Raw genomic sequence first — 9436 nt, 5'->3', positions numbered from 1 at the left:
GTTATGTGGTGCATAAATATTAATGCAGGCTTTTGCTACATAGTAAATAGGTTATATCTTCATTGTGACTCACATTTGTTATTATTATAAAGTGCTCTTCTTGGCCTCACCTAATGTTTTGCCCTGAATTTGACCCCTGCTTTTTCTTTGTTCACATTTGCCTGTTACCCCTTGCACCATTCTTTTATTTTCATTCTTTCTGAGTCTCCTTGTTTGGGGAGTGTCTTTTGCTTCCAGCTTAGAGCTGAATATGAGCCATCAGGCAGGCATTTCCGTTTAGAGATGAGTTTAACCCATTTGCATGTGACGATGTGCAAAGCTATCTTAGTCTTAATAAGGTCATATTTTATGTTTTCTATTTTTGTAGGTTATAAAATATTTGCTTAATTGGTGTGCATGTGTTTTCTTTGAGGTTTTGGAAGGCTTGTATTTTTGTACTTGTGGTTACCTTTATCATTTTATATAATACACTTAATTCTTTATTTCTCTAAAGAGTATCTATTGACTCCCAACTATGAGTAATCATGACACTATCATGTTTTCTCTTCTGCCTTTCTTCCCTCCCTTCCCTCCACAATATAATCTTAAATGGGAAATATCAGGATAAAAAAAAAAAGAAAATGTAAGGATAAAAGACATTGATTTATATTATATTTATATAATATATAGAGATAGCTATCATATGTCCTTGTGTCCAAGATTTCATTGATTTTGAGATGCTCCACTGATACAGTAACAGCTTTTTACATGAAAATGAAACTCTGTTCCATCCCTCAGTCCCTGTAGAGAGTTAACAGTGGTCATATCTGAGATAAGAATTTGAGGATGTGTTGATTTTTTTCCCTCCAGATCCTATGTCCCTACCTGGGCTGCTTCAGCCACCCAACAGAGTCCTTGCCTTTCCTCAGGTTGCTTCGAGGAAGTATCCAGTGTTCTTGCCAAGACTGCAGTCGTAGGCGTCTCAGTGGGAGCCACATGGGTGGAGAGGCTTGGGCTATGTCACCCCAGATTTCAGGCAGCACAAGGCTCTATGCCTAGGTGGATGACATCAGATCTGTCCCACTGGATTCTCCTCTTTCTTCAGCCTCTTTTGTCAACCTGGGCATGGTTGACACTAGCTCAAAAGCAAATTATGTTTGATATCAACATATTAAAGCATTCTGGAAGTTTCCCAGCCACCTCAGTCCTTGGACCCCAGAGTTCCCAGAAGAACCCAACATTGCCTGGTGTCATCCTGTGGCTGTGATAGTCACCCTCACCCTGCTGAGACTCCTCTAGTGTGCTGTGCTCCAGCCCAATAAGGGCACCCCTAACTGGACTGCACCTTGTACATTCCTCCCTCCCAGCCTTGGCTTCTGCTGTTTCTTCCACCTGGGATTCCGTCCTCTCTCCAGTTTTTGCTGGTCTAGATTTCACTCATTCTCCAAGACTCAGCCTGAACACCACCTCCTTCTGGAGAGCATCAATCCCTCCTCCAATGGCCCTGTCCCAGCCTGATCGTGCTGACTGGCCATGGTACCACTGCTGGGAGCTCAGGCTTCTCTCCATCCTCTGAGTCTTGTCTCTGCTTCCTCTCCCAGACATGAGCTTCCCCGACCAGAGCTAGGACAGCCGCAGAGCTTTCCGGGAGGAGCACTGGAGTCAGACAAGACCCAGGTTCCACTGCACTGCAGTTCCCATGTTTGTAAAATGGGAAAATCGATGATTGTTCACCACTGTGAGAATGGGTGGCTGTCCTGGGCTCGGCACTGGGGACATGGCAGTGGAGAAGCCTGGCCTGCCTGCATGGAAGGGACTTGAAAAAATGGGGATGTTATCATAATACTCAGTTTATTGGTGTATTTACAGTCAAGTGCAAACTCTTAAGTGAGCAACCACATGAATTTTTCCACATACCCACACTGTAGCTCCACCCACATTGAGTTACAACAAATTTCTACCCCCCAGGAGCCCCCACCAAGGGCAACTACTATTTAGACTTTTACTACCATACTTCACCTGTGTTTTGCACTTTATATAAATGAACTCACGCGGTATGCGCTCTTTTGGCTCTGGCTTCTTTTACTCAATATCGTTATATGTAATTTGTTCATTTGTTATTGTAATAATAATAATAATACTTGCATCCCTCCCTCCCCGGGCCTGGCACATGGCAAGTGATTAATTGATAGTGAGTCGTGGTTGAGGGTACTTGACTCTGTCAGGTTTTTTAATACTAGAATGGGACCTGAGTCTAATCCATTGTTGAAAAAGGCACTGAAAGGTAGAAATCAGGGCAGCAGAGAATGTCAAGGAGCTCACTTTACAGGCGATGGTATCTGTGGTTTGGCTTGGCCCTGGCTCTCTATAAATGCCCCTGGCAGTGGACTGAGGTCACCTTGGGCTCGTCATTGCAGTCCTCCTGCGGGGTCACCAGGCCATGCCCTTGTGCTCCTGCCTGGTCCACCCAAGGCAAGTGCCTGCTCCTTGCCCATCTTGGTGTCTCCACCTGTCAACTGGACTCCCGATCCTGTCCTCTGAGGTCTGGGGTGGGCTCACAGGAGGTGAGACTCGGAAGGTGTCCCTTCGCTTGATCTCGCAGGGAGAAGACATTCCCTCGGCCTGCTCCAAAGCCCCCAGGTAGAAATTTCCAGGGCTGTGTCTTTACCCAGAGCCTATTAGTGGGCAGGTTCCCACTGGCCCTGCAGTGTGTGCCACATTGCTCCTGGAGGGACAGGCTATGGCTGCTCTCCCAACACCCATTTCACAGATGGAAAGTTGAGGCTCCAAGTGCAGGCCGAGACACCGCTCAGGGACTGGACGAGGAATGCACCTGGCCTGCACTACTGTGACTTGAACTGGTGCTGAGGACCCACACATAAGTCCACTGGTCCAGGTCAGGGGGAGCCACGCTCAAGGTAGGGGTCTGGGAAAGCTTCATGAAGGCAGAGGCCTTGAAGGTAAGTAGGACTTTTGCCAGGCCTAAGTGAGAGCATTCCAGGCAGAGGGGTTCCTGCCTCAGCAAAGCATAGCTGTGTGAAAGTGTCCGAGGCACAGAGACCGGTTGCATTTGCTGATGACAGTAGTCAGGTGAGAGGCTTGGTCTGAGCAGGGTCAAAGACCCTGCTTGGGGATGGTGCTGATGAGTCCTGGGACTCCCTCTGGGGCAGGTGTGGTACCCAGGCTCTAAGCTGTCCCCTCCACCCTGGGTGACGCTGCACCGGTCTCCCCAGTGGGCGTGCACTCAGTAAATTCCTTCCTGCGTGGACGAATGAATGGCAGCTGGGGTGCAGTCAGTGGGGTTTGAAGGCTGCGGTTCAGAGAGGCAGGTTGGGCTGAATGAGTCAGGCCCTGAAGTCTGCCGCACAAGGATTAGTCCTGATTACATTAGTCAGGCTCTCTGTTCTCACCTCCAGGAGCAGGACGTTCCTGCGCTCCACCCTGCAGGGGACCCAACCTCGGTATCCGTGGCAGGGCTTCGGAGCAGCTTGGACGCCTCCCCTGGCTCAACCAGCGACCGATTTGCTAGATATGCTTGTCTCTCCCAAGGGCTCAGTAGCAGTCCCCGGTTTGTCTTCGCGGAGGTGTTAGGAAGATTCACTCTTGAATAGATTCGCTTGGGAGCTTTTCAATGCCCCCGCCCCTCGGAGGCCGCACCTCCCCCACGTCCCTGCCCACCCCCACTGCCAGAGCCCCTCTTCAACCCCAGCAGGTCCCTCCCAGGCCTCAGACACTCCCCGGCTCCCAGGGCTCCCGGCGCGCCCGGGTGAGACGCTGAGCCCCAAGCCTCGCCTCCGAGCCCCGGGCGACGCCGCTTCCCCAGCCCAGCTCCCGGCCGCACCCTCCGCCTCCTCTCCCGGGTCAGGAACTCTCCCGTCCTAGTCCCCCGAGACCCGAGCCCACACTTCCCCGACGCCCCGTCCCTCCCTTCCGGAAGGACTCGGCCCCAGGCCATTAACCCCTTGCTGCAGCCGTGCGGGCTCGCGCCCTCCCCGGGCCGGGTTGCGGCTGGCGCCGCGCGTGTGCGCCCCGCACTGAGCTCGTCCCGGGCAGGGGCCCGCTGCTCCCCTCCTCGCAGACTGGGGACACACGGCCTGGCAGAGGAGGGGTTAGAACACCAAACTCATTAGCGAGTTTCTCCTTCCCGCAGAGACGCTGGACCCGCGATTCCCCGGCCCTCTGCGCCTTCTCATCCCGGGCCGTCGCTGCGGGCACGAGGCATGCGGCTGCTCCGCCCGCCCGCGCGCCCCGCGGTCCCCGCCGCTGCACGCACAGCCGCGGTCGGGGGACCGAGGGGGAGGGCGCAGGTTCACGGACCCGGGCTGGGCTGAGCATCCTCCGCGGGCCAGGACTGGGCAGGCGCGTGACGTTCCCAGCGGCCTGACCGCAAGTGCAAAGGCCCGGGGGCCCTCCCGACGCGGCTGTGCCGGCTTGGCGAGGGCTGGTAGACCTCCCGGCCGGCAGGGGGCGCCGGCGGCCAGCGGGTGGCGGGGGAGGGCGGGGGGCCGGGGTGCGGGCTGCGAGGAGTCTGCTAAATTTTTTTTTTTTTGTCCTTTTTTGTGACTGCGCTCAGCCAGTGAGCGAACCGGACATCCCTATATAGGATCCGAACCCGCGACGGGAGCGCTGCTGCGCTCCTAGCGCCGCACTCTCCCGAGTGAGCCACAGGGTCGGCCCGGAGTCTGCTAATTTTTGAAAAATTAATTAGGTGTCTTTTCTGCTTTGAAATGATTCACACTTGTAGGACTCAAACAGGGCAGACTCGTTAAAATAAAAATCCTCGTCCTGCAGCCCCGCCTCCCAAAGTAATCCCTGCCTCCAGGTTTGGGGGCACCCTTCCAGGCCTTTTCCAGAACATTCGCTCACACACAGATGCACTCGCAGGCACACACACAGAAGCACACATTTACCCAGAGACGCACACAAGGACACACAGGCGCCCGCACAGCCACAGGCACACACTGGTCACATAAAGAGGCTGGCCAGAGGAGTCCGAGGTGGGGATGTGTTTGTTTATGCAGACACATCACTAGGGGTAACCCACATACATTTATTTTAACAGGTTTTGCCCTAAGAGTAGCTGCTACCACAACCCCCGCTCCGGGTCCCAGCCCTCCAGTGCGGCCCCATCAACTGGCCTGGCGTTTCTGTGTCTCTCTGTCTTCCTCGCTGTGGGTGTGTTTCCCTCCAGGTTGTTAGGTGCGAGGTTGCGCCTCTCTCAGCTCTACATGCCTGCTGATGCATTGGGTGGTGGTGATGGTGCCCTGGCGTGTGGGCAGGGGGTGTGACCCATCTCTGGGATTCAGGAAGATGCCCTGGGCGTGAGGCAGAGCCAAAGAACAAAATCAGAGGTGAGCAGCTGGACTGGAGCAAGCCCGTGACATTCTGGAGGGGTATGTCTGAGTTCTTTGGGGCTCTCCAGATTTGTGCCAACCACAAACACTGATTAGCTCCTGAAAATGCAATCCCGATCAACTGGAACAAGAGCTGTGCCAGGCCCCTGAGTGCGTGGGGGAGCTGAGCGCGTTCCTACCTCCACCAGCAGCAAAGACCAGGCTCCACTTGCCCTCTCGCATTAACCAGATGACTCGAAAGTCCAGACTTAGGTGCAACGACTAGGTCTGCTCAGATAACCGGCGTCTGGGGGAGGACCAGGCTAAAGTCATGCCGCCTTCTGAGGCCTGTTCTGGGGTTGATAAAGGCAAAGTGGCAGGAAGATGAGGTAAAGGTCTTTGTTCCAAGAAAAAGTGGAGGAAGGGTCTGGGAGCAGCAGGTGGTTTGAGTCAAATGTTCGGGTCCCGTGATGGAGTGGAAACTTCAGCGTCACAGAGTCTGTGGTCAGCTTCGAGTCCTCGATGTCACCTCGAGGTTGGAGTCCTTATCGCCTCGGGAGAGCTCAAGGATAACAACCTTAGTCAGACATCATAAAAATACCTGACTCGGATTTCTAATTAGCACGAATGAGGTTTCCTTTAAGTAAGAGGGGAGTTGACAACCAGCCAGGCTGTCGGCCTCTCTCTTATCTCTCCTTTTGGTAAGAAAAACAAGAAGCCCAGGTTCAGTCCTTAACTGTAGGTGCACCCCCCTCTGAAGTAAATCAGCATAGTGATTTCATCTCCCGGCACGCTCTCAATTCTTCTGCTAACCTCAAGAAATTGGTATTTATCAGTTTCCACGTTAAAGTCTGGTTAAAAATGTTCCGCTTGGTCTTAGTTACCCCAAAGATGGTTGTTTTTTTTCTGGCTAAGCTCCCTTCCGGGCTCACACTTCACATGGATCAGAGCTTTAGAAGGCATCTCCACTGGCTGTTGATGGCCAGGTGGGGAGGGAGGTTCCTCCACCTCGCCCAGCTCCGTCTGCCATGTGCCAATCCCCAGCTGCCCCTGAGCCTGGCTGTCACACACAGTCACACCCTGGCCTGGGCTGGGAAACTGGCCCTGGAAACCAAGAACATTCCAGAGCCCTGATTTGGGGGCTCAGCCCTGCGGATATGCATGTCCCGGTGGCACATGCCAGACTGACATGGCCGGGCGGGAGCTCGCGTCTCTGCTCCCCAATGAGTCTCTTTCCCTTTCACTGTGGAATGGGATAGTGAGGGCTCCTAGCTGACCAGATGGGAAGAACTGTCACTGTGAGCCCAGGAATGAAGGTGGCACAATCCAGAGAAGTTCTGCCTGGGTGCTGGCTCCTGCCCATGGCCGGCACCTCCTCCTGTGCTCCCAGTCCTCACACCTGACTAGGTTTGTTTGTGGGTGGCGTGCAACTGGAATGTCCATCCAGAAACAGGGCAGACTTCTCCAACTGGCTTTTATTTTATCCTTAAACTGCATGTCTGAAAATGACTTAATAAAACAGTTGTCGTGAATTAAATATCAACAAGAGTGCCCCGGGCATGGCTCCCTCCACAGAAGCCTGAGGACTGCATGGAGGAGGATTCTGGCAATCCTGCGAGCATCGTCAGGCAGCTGATGACCCCGCTGACAGGTCCCCACCTGGGCAAGCTGCTTCTCCCAGCTGATACTGTTGTGGGGCGAACTCACAGAGGAATCCAAGGCAGGCCAGCATCAGTGCGGCAGTTTTATAGCTCTTATTTTAGTGTTGCAGCTCTTTGTTCAGTGTTACAGCACCTCTTTTTGCTTGTAAGCAAGGAGAGCACTGGAGGGCAGAAGCTCCCAAGCCAGTGTCTCCCAGAACAAAGGGAATGACCCCCTTATACAGCCTCAATTCCCACCCTGCTCCCTTCCAGGTTCTCATTCAGGTCCTCCTATGTAAATGAGGGATGCTGTCCTGCTAATTTGAATTGGCTGGTTATGGGACAGTCTGTTGGTCACTTTAGGAGCCTAATTTGCCTCTGGCCCCTGGGGGAGGGTGTGAGGCTGCTGTTATCTCATAGGGGGCAGGCCCAAGAAGCAAGCAGGGTAAATGGCAGGGGCCCAAGTTTCCAGTGGAGCATAGAGTTTCTAAAACAGTTTCTCAAGTAGAAAAGGGAAAGGCTCAACAGCTAAATACGCTTAGGGTTCCCTGCAACAATACTTCCTGTTGCCTGAGGGCCTACTGTGTGCCAGGCGAGGTTGTGGGTGCTTTACACACAGGCTTCTGCTCACAACAATCCTGGGAAGGAGGGTAGCTATCCCCACTTTACAGGTGAGGAAACTGAGGCTCGGCGGTCAGTGGCTTGCCCAAGGTCAGCTGGCAGGTGAGAGGCCAAAATGTGATCCCACCTGGATCTGTCTCTGTCCAGAGGCTGTGCTGCCCCTTGGGCCAATCAGGGAAGACAGAGAACTAAGAACGACCACAGAGGTAGTGACTAGTGTTGGGGGAGAGGGGGAGAGAAGGGCAGGCCACTGGTTCAGTCTGACAGATCAGGGAAGCATCTGGGAGAAGGTGGCTCTGGGGCTTGGCATGAGGGTTGGGGAGACATGGGGAAGGCCTGTACGAGGAGACCTGGGGATACAGGGAGGGAGTGCAGATGGGAGTCGGGGTGTGGTTGGAGGAGTGCAGACTCAGGTGGATGGGCCAGATGTTGCTGTTCAGGGCACAGCTGGCCTGGTCAGGGCCGTGCTTTATGGGGGCGGGCTGGGGTGAGCTGTAGTGGAAGACAGGACAGGCCACAGTGCAGTGGGCACAGACGTTCCTCCTCCACAGCCTTCCTGCGCACAGCATCACTGATATGTCTGACTCTTGTTCTTTTGCAAGAAGTTTATTTTGTCTTTTCTTGGAAGCTTTTGGGATTTTTGTCTTTGTCTTAGTTGCTCAAAAATTTCTCTATAACACCAAGGTCAAGGGTTCTGATTCCCATACATGCCAGTTGCCAAAAAAAATTTTTTTTTGTTTTTCTCTACAGTGTTTCTAGATGGTGATGTTGGGCTTTGCTGTTGTTATCAGTTCATTTTGTATCCACTTTTCATTAAAGTGTAACATATATAAAGTGCATACATCTTAAGAATACAGCTTGAGGCTGGCCACTTAGCTCAGTTGGTTAGAGCATCAGGGTCATGGATCCAGATCCCCATACCGGCCAGCTGCCCCCCGTCGCCCCCCAAAAGAATACAGCTTGAGGTCAACACCATGAGAATGCAGGTTTTATTATTAGTCTGGTATGGTGAGGCCAACAGATCAGGAGATGACTGTCGATGAAGAGACAGTTACAGTTTCCAAGAGGAGAGGGCACAGAAGAGAGGACATGCCACAGCACAGAGGGTCACAGCGCACAGGGCCACACAGAAGGCACCAAGGTGGGTCAGGAGGCAAACGGAGAGACTGAAAATGTGGGCCAGAGCCTCTCTTTTGGCTTTCGAGGAAAGGAATAAGCACAGCAGAGGAAGAAAGTTTAGGATTGGGCTGGCCCGGTGGCTCACTTGGGAGAGTGTGGTGCTGGTAGCGCTGAGGCCGCGGGTTCGGATCCTATATGGGGATGGCTGGTGTGCTCACTGGCTGAGCGTGGTGCAGATGACACCAAGCGGAGGGTTGCAATCCCCTTACTGGTCAGAAAAATTTTTTAAAAAAAGAAAAGAAAGAAAGAAAGTTTAGGATTGGCTAGTTTGGATAACTTTAGCGGGGGAAGGGGAGAGATTGGATAAGGGGCATAAAGGATAAGTACGATTTGAAAAAAAAAAAAAGAATAAGTATGATTTGCAACAATGAATAAGCTAATAGAAAAAGTAGCAAAAATAAACCCCAAAGCCAAAACCCAAACCCAAAACTTCAGCAGGCTGGGGTGTAGGAGCTGTGGGAAGTTTCTTGTACCTGCTCCTGGGCCCCGAGTGTGTGAGCCTGCGGAGGAGGTGGGGTGTGGGCCTGGTTTGGTTAGTCTGCATATGAAAGGCACACTCCCAAGCTAGTCATTTACTATATCTAGGAAATGGCCAGCCCTGGGAGGAGCTGTCCCTCTGGGGTCAACTAGACGTCATAGCAACAGAATTACAGAAAATAAAAAGGCATGATTAATGAAACTATC

This window comes from Cynocephalus volans, chromosome 3 (assembly GCF_027409185.1).
Source record: "Cynocephalus volans isolate mCynVol1 chromosome 3, mCynVol1.pri, whole genome shotgun sequence".
Lineage (NCBI taxonomy): Eukaryota > Metazoa > Chordata > Mammalia > Dermoptera > Cynocephalidae > Cynocephalus > Cynocephalus volans.
The sequence above is the reverse complement of the archived record's forward strand: the minus strand, read 5'-3'. Positions refer to the sequence as shown.